Source organism: Sciurus vulgaris (assembly GCF_902686455.1).
Source record: "Sciurus vulgaris genome assembly, chromosome: 6".
Taxonomy (NCBI): Eukaryota; Metazoa; Chordata; class Mammalia; order Rodentia; family Sciuridae; genus Sciurus; species Sciurus vulgaris.
The window spans coordinates 168,053,553-168,072,575 of record NC_136466.1 but is presented as its reverse complement, the minus strand read 5'-3'; positions in this window follow the sequence as shown (position 1 = coordinate 168,072,575).

The following is a 19,023-nucleotide window of genomic DNA, read 5'->3' as shown; positions in this document are numbered from 1 at the left end:
TGATCCAAGCCGTGTTGGACTGAATTATTGACCCCAGTCGTTCTTCCCATCCGAGTGTGGCTGTGAGGAGGCAGGCACGTCCTTACCCACTGCTTTGGACTGGCCGCGTGACTTGCTCCACCAGGATGTACATAAAGAGACGGTGTGGACAGTGTGCTGGGCACAAGCAGAGACTGTAAAAGGCATGGCCGTGTCTGCTGTGCTTCCTGAGCGTGTGCCCAGGCCATAGGTACAGCACGCCCAGGGAACAGCTTCTCTACCAGCCTGGGCCCAGATGAGTCCCACCAAGGGCAGTAGAGTCCAGCAGGCTACCAGCAACCTTCACACTCACGAGCAAGAAATAAAGGCTTGTCATCACCAGCTACAGAGATTTCAGACTGGTGGTCACCATGGCAGAAGCTAGCCACTCCAAGAACGCCTCGCAGGCTGTGGGCACGCGGGCACGCAGCCACACAGAGTGTGCGTTTTACAGATCTGGCGCGTGGCAAGTGGGCTAGGCAAGGTGAGACTTGGGTCTTTTTATAATACACTTAACAAACAGGAATCCCAGCTGTTTAATGGAGGATAACATACAACTTTCACATTCCCTGTATTCGATTAAGGACCAAATTCTTTGCATTTGGAATTCAACATCCTCAGTAAATTTTGATGGCTTTGCATTCAATGTGTTAATTATCAAACATTTTATTCCCTGGAATTCTTTGGTTCACATTTACTCAAAAAGAACATATATTTGGAGACAAAACTAGTTGCCCCAGTTTTTCTAAGGTGCTTAACAACAGGAACAGGATTTTGAAAGGGTTAAACCCCTTCCCGTGATCACTCGTCCTGGCTGCCCCTGGGAGTTCAAGGTGGGACCTACTCTCAACAGCCACACCATCAGCAAAAGCAAACTTCCATGGCTGGCTGGTGGCACAGGTGTCCCAGGGAGCTTCTCCCACAGCGGAAGCTGCCTATCAAGATGAAACCTCCTCGCTCAGGCAAGGGGCAGGTGTGTCTGCACACCCTAACTGATCCACTGACTACTTCAAGTTTCGTTCACTGACTCATATTTTCCATGTAATTGCATAATCTTTATAATCAGCATTTTAATGGCTGTCCAATGAATCGATATACCACAATGTATGTTTAATTAGTCCTTTTTTGTAATTTAATTTCTTCTACCCTCAAATTTGACATTCATGAAAAGCTGTTAGATATACATTGTTAAGTGGAAAAAGCAAGAGATATAAAATAATATACTTTGTACAATATCATTGAATTTAAAGATAATAAATATGTTTAAATATTATATTTATATTTATGTTTAAATAATATATATTCATTCTGGATAGACAAATGTTAAATTATAAATAGTAAGACTACAAATGTGTTTGATTTTTTGTTACATCACTTAAATTCTTTATGATGAGTTGCAGTTTTTCTGTATTAAAAAAACAACAGGCATTTACCAATAGGCAGTAGAAGAAATTACCACAGAAAAGACTGAAGATGTTTCCTTGAAGCTAAAATGCTCTGAAATAGGGGTTGAAGAGAATCACATCATTAGCAAGCCTTTTGGGCCAAAGAATAATGAACATCCCAGGCCCCTTAGGTTTTAGAAGCCTGCAAAGCTCTTGACTGTTTGAGACATGCTCACTGTGGCTTAGTATACTTTAATATGAACACAGCATTAATATTTTATGTCCTTCTTTTGTTTCTCTCTGCTTATGAGTATCTCTAGCCTGAATAAACAAGTCAGAGACCAGAAACATAAAAGCACACAGCTAAATTCACATTTTCTATTAGTGTCAGAAGTCATAGATGCTTTCAAAAGGAGAGCTGCAGATAGAGGTACACGTTGACGTTGGGCTCTAACCCATTTTCACCTTGAAAGGATGCTCTGAGTGTTATTCAGAAATACATAATTGTGCTGAGAGCAAAAAGCACTTAGGACCAGCAGAGCATGCTCTCTGAGTCTCAATGGGAACACACCAGGGTGTGTCAGGGTGTGCTCATGATGCGCTGATATGGGTCCCTCGGATTGTGGGGCGTGCTGGGTGGGCCGGAAGTTGCCTCCTGCGTCTGGGCTGGGGCAGTGAAGGGAAGCCCGTCCCTGACCATTTCTTGTTTACTATGCTCCCCGCCCACCCCATCTCTCTTTTAGGAGAAAGGAAAGGGCAGGGCAGCCAGGACTAGCTCATTCTGCTTCTGCAGTGGGTAAGCCCATCTCAGCTCTCCACTCTGCCCTCCACCTTTGGTGTTTGAGCTTAAGTGGAACCTAGGTCACCAGAAGTTTCAGGAGGAACCACTGAATTTCACAGCAGAGTCAAAATCTCCAAATTCGGCCCTGCTTTCTCTCCAAAGTTTGATTCACGAGCTTTGCTGTTTGATGCTCCCAACAAGATTGGCTAACTAGGAAGTTTCAACAGAACCTCAAATCTTGCAAGTTTTTGCCCTGTTTCAAGTTTTGGAGTATCTTGGAGTGTCCGCTGAATGACTGATGGAAGACAGTTTATTGGCTGGGGGTGGGGAGGGGGCAGTCACTGCTATTTTTGGTAGCATCCCCAGGACCCAAGTCACACTCCAAATAGCTCATGGGCAATGTTCTCATGCTAGTTATCTCATGAATTGCTGCTTAAAAAAGGAATCTCCCTTAAGATTGATTGGGTAATCAAAAAATGATGGAATGAGACAGACATCATTACCCTATGTACATGTATGACTACACAACTGGTATGAATCTACATCGTGCACAAGCATAGAAATGAAAAGATGTACCCCATTTGTGTACAATGAAGCAAAATGCAGTAATCAAACTTCTGTTTGGGGCCTTCACACTAAAGTCAATGCATGCTTTCCTATCACTCTTCCTGTATGATGCGAACCAACCAGAAGAGATACACTACCTAAGGTAGCAGAAGTAACCTGCCACCAACCTGCCCCCCTGTAGCTTGGCCAACCCCAGGCCATGAGGAGGAGGAGGGCGACACAGTGAGGATCTCCTGGCTTCATCCCAGCGAGCTGCTGCCATCCCAGGGAATGGAGGAGCCAGGAGCTTGGGGCTCATGGTGGGTGTTGGTAGCCACCACCCAGATCATCGGAGGCCCTGTTAATGATATAGTGACACTGAGACTAAACCTGCATCCCTTATAGCAGGAGCTCTGTAGAGGATAGGAAGACACAGCCCTGATGACAACATTGCTTTGGGAACCAGGGTCTCTGAGGACTTCATAGCACAGACCATCGACCACCAACCATCCGTCCATTCCATTTTATCTGGGGCCCTGAAGGTCCCACTCCTGGATCAAGGGGTGGGAAGATCAGCCAAGAAAGCAGAACATGGATTTTCACTAGGTTTATATCCTCCTTAAAGAGACAAAGCTCCTAGGAACTAGTAGGGAAAAAAATGATATAAAATACATGCTAATGCCATAGTGAAAAAGCCACTTCAATGTTTATAGCAACGTGATTCACCATACCAAATTATGGAATCAGCCCAGATGCCCATCAATAGATGAATGGATCAAGAAAATGTGGCCTATGCGCACAATGCAGTTTTACTCAGCCTTAAGAAGAATGAAATTGTGTCATTTGCCAGTAAATGGATGGAACCAGAAAACATCATTGCTAAGTCAAATAAACCAGACTCAGAAAGTCAAGGTTCGAAAGTTTTCTCTCAAATGTGGAAGCTAGAGCAAAATAAAGGAAAGAAGGTGGTGGTGGTAGTATGTCATAAAGATAAAGGGGAGGTCAGTGGAGTAGAAGGAGAAGGAAGAAGGAAGGGAAAGAGGAAAAATACAGGATAAATTTTATAAACTCATGTTAAATACATTCATAAATGTACCAAAGGGAATTTCACCTTTATGTAGAAAGTACATAATCAAATCAAAAATCAGTAAATAAAAGAGTGAAAGTGAAATTAGGAGAGTGGAGGAGGCAGAAAAGTGGGGGGAGGAATGACCGGGAAATGGGGAGGGGATGGGGATTGAAATCAAATTCCCTGCATGTGTTATCTTGTCAAAATGAACGCAAATCGCATGTTTAATAATAATGCTCTAAAAAAGTGAATGCTAAAACATGGAGTTCAGGGAATTAGACAATATAACAGGGTAAGACAAATAACAGGAGGCTAGTTATGCAACATGAACCAGCTCTGCAAAGCTGTTACAGAGAGAAAAACGAGAGCACAGATAAGCTGCTTGCTTTTCCCAGAATCCAGCAGTGAGTTGGCCTGCAAGCCACACCCAGGACACAGAGCTACTGACTGGGACTCTTTGCCCTGCGCAAAGCTAAGTGGAACTGGACACTGTCTGGGGAATTACAGGTATGCCTGCCAACGAGTTCCCCACCAGCCAATCTAGCTCCATACATGTGGAAGATAAGGAAGCATTTGCTTCCTGCTGACTTTGCAAAAGGAGGAAATGAGGTTATCATTACATATGCAGAATCCACTGGAAAATCAAGGCAATTACACAGATAATTTTTAAAATGCAGAACTTTTTTTAGAGGTCTTAATTAGAGGCAGGATGCAAGGCAAACTTCAGGACACCAGGGAGGGAGGGGAACTGCTGTCTGGGGCAGAGGGGAACCCAGAGACTCTGCCCAGTGCCAGCTCTCCTGGGGCCTCCAGTAAAAGCCAGCAGCCTGCTAGAGAGAGGAGACCAGCTATGGCCTGCAGAGTCCAGAGGATGGAGCTGTGGGGAGACGGGTTCTACAGGAGAGAATGTAGGAAGAGGACAGGCCTGTGTTAAAACCCAAAGAAGCTTCGCCAGGTCACAGAGGACACTGGTTTTGCATATCTTATGTCACCTGTGTATCTGTCTTGTGTGAAGTACAGAAATGAGAATGGAATTCAAGAACAGCCTGTCCTTGAGAGAAATCCAAACCCCATGCCTGGTGCATGAGATGTAGGGTTAAGAGGGTGAATCAGAGGGTACACAGGGTAGAGGGGTCATCTGATGCTGCCCAGCCTTGCCAACATCTTTGTATATTTTCAATGCCTATTTTTAATTAGTTACTCAATCTGAAAATCTGCAAGGGGATCACAATTTGTAGATCTATTTGCTGCTCTGTGCTGTACCCATGTTAAAAATGTGTCAAGTACAGCCAAAATGACACTTGGGAAGGATCGAGGTGACACCATCTATGCATAGCCTCAGGAGACGGATAAAAAGAGAAAGACTGAGTTGCAAAGTTGACACTCCACCAGGAGCTGAGCTGCTGCTCTGCCTTGGGAACCAAAGCGGCCAGTTCTGTTGGATGACCCACAGAAGCCACAGGTGGCACATGTGAACCCTCTAAAAGGACCAGTTCGTTTTTCAGTAAGTACAAAAGTGAATGAAGAGATGGCAAGTGATGGAAGGGTTAAAACTGATAGATTAGTGGGTGGATGGATGGGTGAATGGATAGATGGATCAATTAGTGGATGGATGATTGGATGGATGGACGGATGGTGGATAAATGATTTGTGGATAGTGATTTTACGAATGGATGGATGGTGGATAGATGGACAGGTTAGTGGATGGCTGGCTGATTGGATGAACAGATGGTAGATTAATGGATGTGTTGGTAGGTGGGTGGAAAGAGAAACTTTAGATGACAAACTTCCAATCAAATCGAAAATAAGACTTCCAACAATTACAATTTCCCATTTGTGGAATGAAAATGTTTCTTCCTAGGCCTTTATCTTTGCCTTACAGAATTTTGGTTGGATAAATTAGGTGACATTCTGATCTCACGCCACTATGCCTGCACAAAGCCTTTCCAAGCTTCCTTCAATCCGCCACCTTGCCCCCTGCTTTATTCCCAGCTGAACTCACGAAGCACAGGTGTGTGGACAACCAGCATCCAGAGTCTCCCTGTCTGTCTCTCCTGCTCAGCGTCCACTCCCCTGGACAGAACCACCATCCCCACACTCATCAACTCAAACCATTTCCCACTTCTTTTTTTGTCATCCTCACCAACTCCATATCCAACAGCCACCAAGATATTTTGGGCTGGTACATCTTTGAAATTATATAAAGGATGCAAAAGACTTTTTTAAAACAAAAGTAAAGTGTAAGAAGGAAAGTCTCCTCCTCCTCTCTGTTTCCCCCAGATTTTGTGTGACCACGTTTAACTGAGCTTCGCTGCAAACACCTCCTCTGGGTTCCGTTCACTCCTCAGGGCTCCAAAGCCCGGGCAGCGTTTCCTGAATTCCTGACGCACAATGACTTTCTTAGGATGGATTTCCAGTTCCATTTCCGTGATCTGACAGCAAAAATGCATCCCAGTGAGATGCCCTGTCCAGGTGTGCTGCCCTCTGCTCGCTCGCTCTCTCGGCCACAGTTGGCCCAGTGCCATCGCTGGCCACCACTCTGACGCTCCACCGCTGTCCTCCACATCCTCAGCATCCAGCAGGAGACTCATTTTCCCATGGGACCCTGTGTGGACTCCCCCAGCCTGACTCAGAGTGGCCTTTAGACACATGCACAGTGGCCCACGAGCAATGCATCTGGGAAAACAGGCTGCACAATTCCCCAGAGGGAGGACCAAGCCATGGCTTGAAGCTGGCGCACACCCCATCACCCTTGCCTTTACTATTACTACTTACAAGATGAAGGAAGGGAGGAAGCACCCATGAGCTGCTCCAACACCATCAGAACCAAGTTCCCAGCTTGCAATGCAAACTCTGTTCGTACTCTGAAAAAATAAATAGCGGAAAATATGGAAAAGAGACTGAAAATAACACCCTCCAATGTCTGGGAAAATACATTCTGCTCGCTTTGCTAAATCTAGCACAAATACCCTTGCAAGTTAGAGAAACCATCTCAAAATACATATTGGTGGGTTATTCTGCCCAGAATGTCAACTGCATCACTATAAACACAATAGTGTAAAATATGTATTAATATCAGAATATAATAGTATTCATTATGTCTATTCTGATTCTCATAGAAATATTTAAACGTACTTCTTTTCATTCCTAAACTCCTCGACGTTAATCTTAACCCCCTTGTACATGTCTCCAGCCAATGGATGGGACACTTCTGAGGTCTTCATCATTTCGGACGATGGCTTCTCAACAAAGCACCAGTGTAAAGTACAGAGCACCAGGTACATTTTTCCATTGAATTATAACCAGCATGAACTAATTTTATTTCAGAAAAAAAGCTCAACAGAAAGGTTGCTGATTTATTTTTATGAAACTCTTCAAAAATGGAGCACTCCACAATGCAGCCAATGTCCCAGCCATCTGAGCTTTCACCAGGGCCTTGCCTGGTGACGGCTCAGGGCGGCTCACCTGGCACTCAGTGAACACACACAAGAACCACAGCATGCTGTGACCTACAGCAAGAAATAAGCCTGCGGAGGTCCCAACGGTCCAGGTCCTGGGATTTTAGGTGGGGACACGAGGACTGCCCCCTGGACCAGAGTAAAGGCAGGGCACCTACCTTCACAGGGCAAGAAGTGTAGTAACCAAGGTAGACGCTTGCTAGCAAGACAGGGGAAGCAGCTTCCCAACCAAGCAGGCTAGCTGAGACCTAGTGCTCCTGCAGCCCCAGAAGAAGGGGGTGGGAGCAGGCACACGGGGCATAGGGAAATGACAGAGGAGGCTGAGGGAGCGGATCAGGCTTGCACACGTACGCACCTATCCTGGGAATCAGGATGGTACTGCCATGCGGGCCACCCCAAGGTATTGGGCAGAGAAGACATGGCTGGAGGTGGGCTTTGGCAAGGCCAAAGGAGAGCCTGAGATGGGGTGAGGAGGGCAGACTGATGCGGGAGCGGGCAGTGGGGAATGGGGTGGGGCGGGTACAGGGCCAGTCAGGTGGCTGCTGAGGTTGTGACTGGACAGTGGGGTCAGAAGTCCTGGGGTATACCTGGGAGCTTTCTCTAGAGGACACTGCACTAATGTAGCACTGCCATTACAAACTACCAGAAACAGGCAGAAATATCAGAAATCCCGACTTTCACAGTTCTGGAGGGCTCAAGTCCAAAACCAAGGTGTGGGCAGACATGCGAAGTCTGCAGGCTTCAGGCAGGATCTGTTCCAGGCCTCTCTTTCTGCGTCTGGTGCTGCTGGCAAGCCATGAATCCTTGGCTTGCAGACGCCTCACTCTAGCCTCTGCCTCCGCCAACACATGGCCGACCCCTGCGTGGCTTCACATCATCCTCCCTCTGCTGTGTCTATCTCTGGGTTTCTCCTCTTCTTTTAAGGACACCTGTCACAGGGTCAGTCCCTCCCTAAATCAGTACAACCTCATCTTAACTGGACTACATCTGCAAAGAACCCTATTTCCAAATAAGGCCACGTTTACCGGCGCCAGGATCAGGGCCTCAACGTAAGCTTTCGCAGGTACACCGTTCAACCCATAATAGGTTTGGTGCTTAACAGGATGTGGTGGGCAAAGGCAGAGGAGGACCCCAGCCAGTGACTGGGCAGGAGAACCAGGACGTCAGTTTCCGAGAGGGCTCCAGAGCAGGAGGCACTGCTTCCTTGGCTGTGTGGCTCCAACTGCCATGGGAACTGGGTGGGCCAGATGCCAGGGCTGCTGGTGTCGGCCGCTGCCCCCACTCCATCCCGGCAGGCCCCGCTGAGCCTCAGAGGCTGGATTCCAGGGCCTCCCGGAGGAAGTCTGCTCCCTTCCCACAGGACAAGCTCCCAAAAAGTACAGTAAGAACGAACAGGCGAAGACCTTGCCAGTCGTCATCTCTTTGAGAAAAGAGGCTCAGGGAGAAGACCCGGGGCAGGACCAGGAATTGGAGACCCCAGCCACAGCTTTGCTGCTTCTGAGCTTTTAATCTCACCAGCCTCTAGCGGTCTTATCTGTAAATTGAGGGCTTTTGCTCCGAGGTACTTTTCAGCTGTAAGCCATCCGGAATCCCATTTTCCCGCAGGCTGACATGATAATTCCACAGAGGCCTGATCTTCCCTTCGGAGTGAGCGTCACTGTGGCAGAAGCTTCTTTTGCAACTAAGTCGCCTTGGCCTTTGTACCAAGTGGTTAATAAACACCCTTGTGCCACAGGAGCTGTCCCCACATGTGGTCCTTACAGAAAGTCCTCCCTGGAGGCTGGACGCTGCTTACCACGAACACTGAGGGCTCAAAACTCCCCGTGACTTCAGACAGGTACTGATGAGCCCAGGACAGGTGCGTGATCTGCGGGACAGAGGGACCCAGGCAGTGCCCATTGGGAAGGGCACAGGAGCCTAGGTGACAGTTGTTGCCTCAATTGTACCTTCAGAAGTGTTCGTCTTGAGAACGAGCACCTGGCATTATCCACCAGGGAAGGACACTGTGGCCATAGTTACAAGGCCTCACTAGGAGGACAGGTCTCACCTCAGTGGCCACAGGAGCTGCAGAGGCTTCGACGACCCCCAGACCCACTTCTTCCCACACTGGGTTGCAAGGAGGAGGAGCAGGAAACCATCCACAGAACCTCCAGGTTGCTGCGGAGAGGCTGCTGTAGAGAGAGTAACAGTGCAAAGTCGGACGAAGAAGCCTGTGCGGCCAGGCCGGCCCTCTGGCTGCTTCTCACGGCTTCACTCACCTTGCACACATTCGAGCTATCATAACATTTTGATTGGTTATTAATGTATAAAATATCATAAGATGGAAAAAAGAAAATACATATGTTCAAACATTGGGAAAACGTGTTAAGCGGAACTAGACAGTCTGACAGCAGTAATCCAGTACCCACATACTCCTGTCTTATAGTTGAAATATAGGAAAATGATTGACATTTTACATTACACAGTTATATATGGAGATCGGCTGCATATGTAGCCTCAAACTCATTTCATGTGTCAAACTGATCTGCTAGTAAAAGAATATTGCTTCCCTAGTTAAAAAGACAATTGTCAACTGGTTAATAATATGACATTTTAATTGACCTTCGTTTTTGCTCTCAAAGTAATATTTTCCATCGCTCCAAGAAGCATCGTACTGTTAAAGCACTATTCTTTTAGTGGTCTTGGGATTTGGATACAGATTACAGTATTCTTCCTTTTTATGACTAGAATTCTAAGTAATACCAGCAACTGATGGAGGAAGGTGGGGGGATGGAAAGAAGCCAGGGCCTGGGGTTCTGAGAGAGGTTCAAAGGGGCTTTCTTGCTGCTCATGCTCCACTGGAGCTTCATCTTCCGAAGTGGATGGGAGGGCGCCCCTGGCAAACACAGGAGGTTCTTTGCAGGGACAGGCAGGCTCCATAGACACACTAGGTACAGAGGTCATTAGTGGCCATCAGCCACTTGGCTCCTGGGGGAGGGGCACCTGATCATGGGGAGCCTATGGCCACAAAGGGTGCCATGGGGCATCTCCGGCCTCCTTTGCGGCTGAGCTCCCGCCCTCAGCACAGCACCCTCCGCTTGCCCTGCGGAGAAGCAGGCCCGGCCCTAAGGCAGTCGGCAGCACCAGCAGGGTCAGGTGGGTGGGGCTGGAGGAGACAGGAAGCTGCTCCACCAGCACAAGCGTCAGATGAAGTCAGGGCCCCCCTCCCTGGTCTCAGGGAGCGAGCGTGGTCCCAGGTCCCCCTGGGCTGAGAGCAGGGACTGAAAGGAGGCAGAGGCTGCCCCCAACTCCCCAGGCCTGTGTGCCTGAACGTGTGGCTGATGGTGCGTCACTGACAGGGTGTTCGGGACGCACTGCCCTTACACCTGGGAGGTTGGGCGTGTCATTCCCCTCACACCTGCTCACAGCGCACTGATTGGTGCCCCCGACCAAATGTATCCACATCCTGGTTCCAGGAATAATCCTTTGTATTGCCAAGGATGTGATCATGTTAAGGATCTTGAGAGGAAGACTTATCCAGAATCATCCAGGGCCCTAAATTCAAGATGAACGTGTCCTCATACGAAGCAGAGTGGGCACAGATACAAAGAAGGCACGCAGAGAGGACAGAGGGAAGTGAAGGTGCTTCATGCTTAGGGACTCCTGGCCTCCAACAGCTGAAGAGGGACTCCAGGCCAGAGCCTTGGGCATAGGCACAGCCCTGCCACACCCCAGGGCTGGACTCTAATCTCTGGAAGTGGGAGAGGTTCCCGTCTGTGACCATGACCACTTCAGCCAGAGAACCAACATGCTCTTAATGCTTCCGTGCTTAACACGGAGCAATATGGCGGAACCCAGGGTGCCTGGGGCCCACCACGCAGGGCAGGGCAGTTTCCAGGGCCTGAGAGGCAGAGGGCTGACATGCTCGGGTGACCCAGCCAGGAACACTCCTGCCTGATGCACGTGAGGAAGCCTCTGGGCATGGAACCACAGGCTCTGCGGGACACCCAGCCAGACTCTTTGGCTGCCCAGAGCCCGTCTGAGTTGGGTGGTCATGAGTCAGAGCAGCAGCCCCAGTCACTCGTGGAATCTTCTCCAGCAACGCTCAGACACGTGGGGCAGATGAATCGTCTAATCAGCTATGACGTTCCAAGAGAATCACAAATGGGGGAAAGGAGCGAGGAAAGGAGGGCTCTTGACAGAAGTGACAGAATGGCGACGTGCAGCATCTACACGGGGTGAGAAGGGGTGAGGGGAAAGCCGGGAGCAGTGTGGGAGGAGGGAGGCAGAAGCTGCGGTGAGGGCCAGTGCCATGCAGCCCTCGGAGCAGGCCGGAGCTGCGGGGTGTGGGCGGAGGGCGCAGCCACGAAGGCAGGCAGCCCTGGGCTGGGAAGGACGGGGAGCCCAGAAAAGGCCACAGAAGGGAGAGCAGGCATCCCATGGTGTCACAAGGGGCCAGTAAGAGGTGGTGGGAAAGAACAGCAGGAGCCTGGACTCTGGGAGCCTGAGTCTCAGGGACACAGTGCCTTGCAGGTGAGGGGTGACAGCAATGTGCCATGTGCCTGAGAGGGCTGTGGCTTTAGAGGAGGAAGAGGTTCAGGGAGGGTGTTTGGGGCAGTGAGGGCCCTGCCCGGGTGGCAGAGGCGGAGCTGCGGAGAGTTCTGAGGACAGGCTGAGGGCACGAGGGGCTTTCTGGGGACAGGTCTGCAGCGCTCACTGTAAGACACCAGGGCTCTTCAGCCACGGCACCGCCACACTCTGGACACAGCTATGAAGTGGCCCGTTTCAGTCAGCTTTTCCGCCACTGTGACCAAAAGAGCTGGCAAGAACAATTTTAGAGGAGGAAAGGTTTATTGGGCTCGTGGCTCAAGAGGTACTGGTCCACAGACAGCCGACCTGACTCTGATGCTGTGACGGAGCCGCTCAGAACATGGCCACCAGGAAGCAGAGAGCACGCCACTCTCCAGGGACAAACATGCTGCAAAGGCACATCCATTGACCCGCCTCCTCCAGCCACACCCTGCCTGACCCCAGCGACCACCAGTGATTCTCTTCCAGGGGATTAAGGCACTAGTGGGTTAAGGCTCTCATAACCCAGTCACGTCGCCTCTTAACTTTCTTGCATTGTCTCACACGTGAGCTTTCGGGGACACCTCATGTCTAAGCCATAAGAGCCACCAAGAGGCCGAGGCCCAAGCTCTGAGCCCTGGGAGCTCACACGACCAGTGCACATTGCACCCTGTGTCCTGCAAAGCAGGGGCTCTTCCCGCACCCTCTCCAGGCAGGACCTGGCTGACTGGGGCTAGAATGTGTCCACTACGTCCCTCCCACCGTCTCCGGAGTGCCTGCTGTGCGGCGGCCCTGGGCAGCTAACTTGGGGAGCGCTCCTCTGTGACGGATCTCACCAGTCCCCTCACAGTGCTCCTGCTGGGGCTGAGTGGGCAGGCCGTCCTCGCTGCCCGGGGCCTCGCCTTGCAGGGCTGCCCCTACTGCCTTAAAGTCCTGCCTCAGCACAGGCCTGTCCCCAGGGCACCACTGCCCTGGGCCCATGGCCCTGCTCTCCCTGCCCTCCTGTACCCGTGGCCCTCCTGGAGGGCACAGCAATGGAAACCCAGCTGGAAAGGGCCTGTGGTGCCCAGCTGGACCTGCCACTCCGTACAGCTCTGGGGTACGTCAGGAGGCCCTTCCCTTCACACCAGCCTCCGTGACCTGAGTGGGGTGCCCTCAGCGTCGAGGTACCTCCTTCAGGCAACACCCTGCCGCTCCTGCCGGCTGCGCAGTGAGCACGGGCTCAGCAGCTTCACGCGGTGTGGGCCCGGCGCCTCAGGACTCCGCACGAGGCCTCTGCCCAGGCTCAGCTGGGCTGCAGAGGGGTGGCGGGGGTTCCTCCTGGAGGCGCGCCCCTGCCTCCCCAGCTCCTGCGGCTCCTGTGTCCCTGCCTCCCACCCCCAAGCCAGCTGTGCTGTCTCCCAACACGCTCCCATGCTGTGGCTCCCTCCACCTCGCACCTGCCACCTCTGCCACATCTAAGGACCCTGGGACTCCACGGGCCCCAGGTAGGTGGGAATATCTGCACTGAGGTTGGCCGATGGGCTTCCTGGTCTCCCCTCCTCACCTAACCTGATGCGGGCTCAGGTGCTGGGGCCGGGCACAGACCCTCTGAGCACCATCGTCCGGCTGCCATGCCTTTCCAGGCTCGTGCTACGTTCCTTGCCCCACAGGCAGGGTTCCCTCAGCCAAAGGGGGCGTGGCGATGGACAGCCCCGCCCTGCAGGCTTCCCGAGTGACAGCCCAGCAGGACAGGAGACCCGCTGGTGGGCACGGTGAGCTCCAAGGGATGCCAGGGCAGAAGCAAGACACAGACGCATCTGCGGGAGATGCTGTTGGCAAAGGAGGAAACCGCCGGCCCGCCTGCAACTCCTCCTGCGCCCCAGGACCCCTGCCCGCCTGAGGAGACACTGTGGGCTCCCGGGTAGCCGTCCTCCGGGACGTCCCTGTGGTTCTCCTCGAAACCTCCTGACTCTCCTCTTTGCTTCTAGACCCACCAGGACTCAAGTCCAGCAGGCCTCTAGGGAGGGGTCGATGTGGGGACACGGGTCCCACAGGAGTGGGCAGCTCCTGAGATCCTGCAAGAGTGGGAGGTTGTCCCTTCCCAGTCCCCACCCACCCCCTCCCCTGACATGAGATTCCAGCTCAGTTGTGACACAATCAGCGGCCCTCATCAGATGCTGGCATCATCATTTTGGGGACTTTCATGAGCCAGGTAAACCTCTTTTTCTTATAAAGTCCCCAGGTTCAGGCACACTGTGATAGCAACACAAATCAGACTAAGACAATCATCAAAATTTAAATATATGTAATTCCACTTTAAGAAATTAATCCCAAGGGATGCTCTTAGATTTCAGTTGATGATATCAAACAATGAATAGAGTTCCCAGGGCAGTTTTGCAGCAGCAAAACGGGAAGACCCAGATGGCCCCAAAGGGACCCTAAGTACCTTGTGGCACAGCCTTATGACAGGGCACAGGTGACAAGACTGAGTCTGTGCCCTGTGCCGATGAGGAAAGACATGAAAAGGTATCCTATTGAAAAGTGAGATGCTGACCGCATGCATATCTGTGCAAGCATGGGCCACCTGTGTGCTTAGCGCTCTGGGTCTTCCTGGAGGGTGCTCGGGAGTGAGGACTGGGCCTGGGTCTGGCATCCTCGGCATCATGTGCATTTGCTGCCGTGGAGAATGGCCACACGGAGCCACGGTGTTTGGTGCATGATCTGCTTTTGCTTGCTATATAAAACAGCACTGTACAAACAAAAGACCATTTAAGCTCAACAAGAGTAGCAATAAAAAACAGGCCCAATCAATACCCTGCAAACCCTGCGGGATCAGGGCCGCTGTGGGGCCTGTGCTGAGCGAGGTCCCTCCTGCACGCCGTGGACTGCCAACCAGGGGTCGTTAATAATAGTGACAATGAGCGCCTCCATTTGCTGCTGTGACATAATTAGCTTCGCAGTGGGGCCCACACACATCTGAGGAGCAACACTTGATGCTGCTCAGGTCCCTGGCCCAAGACAGCCAGACCACCACTTGGCAGGAGAGGCCCACCCTGTATTTCTCTCTGTGCCTCAAGGCGGTAACTCCGAACCACCAGGGACCAGCTGCTTCTCTTGATGAAATCAGTGGACAACGGTGTCAACATCCCTTCGGGACTCAGGAGCTCCAGCCTGCGCATGTCCCAAAATTAATCAACTGCAGGGCACAAACAGGCTGCCCAGGGGGAGGCCTCTTCACCTAATTTACCACCAGGGAAGAAGGGTCGATGGGGCAGAGAACACTGTCAGGGAGGCAGGCAGGGCAGGAGGACCCTTCTCCATCCTGCCCTCAATCCTGGGCCACTGAGGAAGACACAGGAACAGAGGCGTTCTCAAGGGGAAAGCAGGGCGTGGGGAGGAGGGAGGCAGAAGAGGCTAGCCAGGAGGCTGCGGACCTGAGGCCTCTGGTCCATCTCCTCCCCTCGCCTTGAAATAGGGAAGCCCAAGGAACAGGAAGAAACCAGATGGCGGGCAGAGGGAAGAGAAGTTGGACATCAGCGGGGCATGTGCTCCAAAGAGCTCCAGGCCACAGCTCTGGGGCCACAGCCAGCGCAGGTGCAGGAGCCGGGCTCACCCCGCCCAGAGCAGGAAGCTCCGGGGGAAGCACTCTGTACTAACCCAAGCACTCGTCAAATAAATCCACCTGAAAACTCACAATGTGTATCTAGGGCTGAAATTTACTTACCCGAGACAGAAGGATCGGCCTTACGTTATCCCTGCAAAGTGAGTTTCCACAGTGAAGGGCCGACATCATCCCAACAGGACTCCAGGGTGTCCCTGGTTCTGACGTCCCAGAGCAGGCCCCGCGGGCTGCCTGACCACTCTCCTTCCAGGCCTGTGCTGCCTTTTCCTGTTCCTGTTCCAAAGACTATAAAGTCTAAACCTAGATGGTTTTGATTCCCTCGTCTTAGGGTGGCAGTGAGACAGCATTTCCGTCAATGATATGCCAGCAAAAGCCCCTGAGGGTTCCTAGAATAAAACAGCAGAGCCTCCACAGGAGAAACCTTTGCCCTCACCTTTTCCCTTCCTCGTCTGTGTTCTTCCTGGCTGGAATGCAGACACGATGTGTGGAGGTACAGCAGCTATCCTGTGACATGAAAACAAAACCTCTTGCTAAGAACACGGAGAGACAAATTGCTAAGAGCTTGCATCGCAGTTGTGAACGATGGTTGTTATGGGAAGAGAACCTAGAGTAGCGATAGCAGAAGAAAACCTAACCCTATCTTTTTAGCTCACTATTGGATGAATCCTCACTTGCAGCTAATCTATATATGGAATAGTAAAGGATAATAATGATTGTGAGAAAATCACACAGACAACACACAGTACACCTGTGATCATTTTCAATGTATATTTATTGAGAGAGAAGTTTTACAAAAGTTTTTAAATTTTAAAACATTAATGCTATTACCTTATATAAGTAAATGGTTCACCCCCAACAACCTTAAAACCTCAAAGGTAACAGGAAACTGCTTCTGAATCCCTTATGGGAAATCCTTGCACATGCCCAGTTAGGATGGCTGTTCCCAACCAAAGCGCACAGGGCAGGACAGCTCTCCCGAGGGTCCCCACAGCCCAGCTGGCCAGGTACGTGTCGTCATCATTATGGGGCAGTAAAACACCTTGAGGAATATAAATCAGTCACAAAACCCCAAGGAGCCATTCACAGGTGCAGACAGCAGAGGGGCAGAGAGCAGAGCAGAGCGGGGCAGGCACAGGGAGGAGCACAAAGGGATGGTGAGCTCCAGAGAAGCCCGGCAACGCAGGGCCATGCGGGTGGCTCCGCTCACATGCCACTTTGCTGTTTCTTTCTCGTTCTGAACAAGACAATGCTATAAATAAAGCCGGAAATAAATATTTCACCAGCATCTCTGGGTTCAAAATCCCCCTGGTGCTCAACTGCAGCCAGGCTGGCCTCCTCCCTGCTTTTGTTACCACAAAGCTATCAAAAGGGCAGCACCCAGGGCCGGTGGACAGCACTGGCCTCTGCCCGCCTCAGGGTAGTGGTCAATCTCTTTTCTGTCTCCGAATTTGTTTGGGCAGGAAAGTTTAAAAGAAAATAACAGAATGGCCACGCACAGGTGTAGTTGTATGCCAGCAGATTTCTCAACACCCTTTCCTCACCCTTCCCTGAAGGGCAGCCGGGAGGCTGAGCTGGGAGGCAGAGTGACCGGCAAGAGTCAGACAGCTGCTCTGGGACCCATGAGCCACCAGACTCACTGAAATGAAGAGAAGGAACCAAAGTGACCACCGGTTAATCATGGCAAAGACCCCGATGACCGGCCACATCCCAAGCACAGCCGTCAGCTCCTGTCCCCATCAGCGCTGCCAGTTGTCCCCCTGCTACAGAAGGGCCCAGCTGAGAGCAGCCCCCACTGGGCCAAGGTGGACCCTCCCTGAAGCCTGCCCCTCCCCGCGCCCTGCCTGGTCCCAGGCTGCTCCCTCCACAGAGGGCACAGGACCCATGTCACCAGGCACTCTGAAGACCAGCGGGCCTGGTGGCTTTCAATGCACAGCTCCCGCACCAGGATTGGCGTGCAAGGGAAGCAGCTGTGGTTCAGCAAGCAGCAGAGGATCCCCGAGAGACACAGCACCATGTGGCCGTGTGCAGAGCACCAGGCCAGGGCTGGTTCCCTCCAGCCCACTCACCGGGTGGCATAGCAGACTCACAACCAAGCTGAGCACACCTGGCAGCAACCCTCTGAAAGGATGCTCCAGATTCTCAGCACTGTGGCTCCTACGGCCACTGCACTGTGCTGCCTCCTGCTACCTTCCTCAAATTGCCATTAAGTGTGTGGTTCAAACAGCAGAAATCTATCCCCTGTGGTTCTGCAGGACCCAGGTTTGGACCTGAGTGTGGGCAAGGCAGCACACTGAAGGCTCGGACAGGGTCCTGGGTCTCCAGCTCCCGCAGGGCCTGGGGCTCCTCTGCAGGCCTTGTTTGTGGGCACACTGCTGCAGCCCCTGCGCCATGTGCACGTGGATACAGCCACTGGATTCGGGGTCTTCCCCAACCCAGCAGGACCTGTTCACTACATCTGCAAAGCTCTGCTTCCAACTCAAGTCCCATTCTGGGCTTTCCGGTGGACCTGGATCTGTGGGCACACAATTCCACCAGACACAGGCTCCCATCCACGCCCTTCCTCAGCTGCCCTGCTCCAGTGAAATTCATCGCATAAACATTGCTTGGGCTCTCTTACTTTGGGACCACCTTCTGAACAGAACTGGGCATCTGGGGCTGGGAGCAGGGGACTCACAGGGCTTCTGTGGGCCCTGTCAGCACACAGTTCCTGCAGCTGGGATGAACGCCAGCCTGACACAGGGCTACTGACCAGCTCTGGCTCCTGCACCCTTGCTTGTACCCCCCAAACAGGTATCCCGATACGTTCACTTCTGCCCAGTGTCCCTCCAAACCAGCGCTGAGAGCAGCCACAATCCATCATCAACTTGAGGGTTCCAGAGCTCAGAGCTCCGGGAATGGACAGCTGTGCCAGCTCACTGGAGCAGGCACACACAGACCCCTGGCCAAGGCCACATCTCTGGTCTCATCATCTTGTGTTCTGCCCCCCACCTCCCTCCCTGTTGGGGGGTAGCTGGTCCCCTCACCTGAGCCATCTGGTCCCTCTGACCTGCAGCTTGCCTGCTGGGAGATGACCCTGGGAACACCCCTTCCTGGTTTGGCTCCATTTACCCTCTTGTGAAGAGAACCCTTGTGCAACAGCGCTGGGAACCGAGGGCAATAACACTTGCGCGGTACCTGTGCAGCGCCCACAGCACCTGCTGGCAGGGGCATGGCTACTGCCTGCTGCCCCCACAGAGGCGTTGGTGGGACAGCAGCAGCTGGAGCCACCTTCCATGGTTGGTGCTCTGGAAACCAAATGCATCTGCCTCACAAGCCAAGCAATGAGGTCAAATACCAGATTCTCAGAGCAACGTCAGGGACGCAGCCCGGGCAGCCTGGGCTTCGAAGGGTCCTGAGTGGGGTGGGGGTACTGGGTCCCAAGCCACACTAACCCCCACCCCAAGGAGTAGAAGTCCCCCAAATGATGACCCCAAACCAAATGACTTCACAGCAATCGTACAGTGCAGGTCCCAGCTCCTGCTCTTGAGCCAGGTGTGTGGCAGTGTGTGACAGCCCTAGGTAACCAACTCCTCCAGGCAGCGGACAGGAGAGCCAGGAGTGGAAGGGACAGAGCA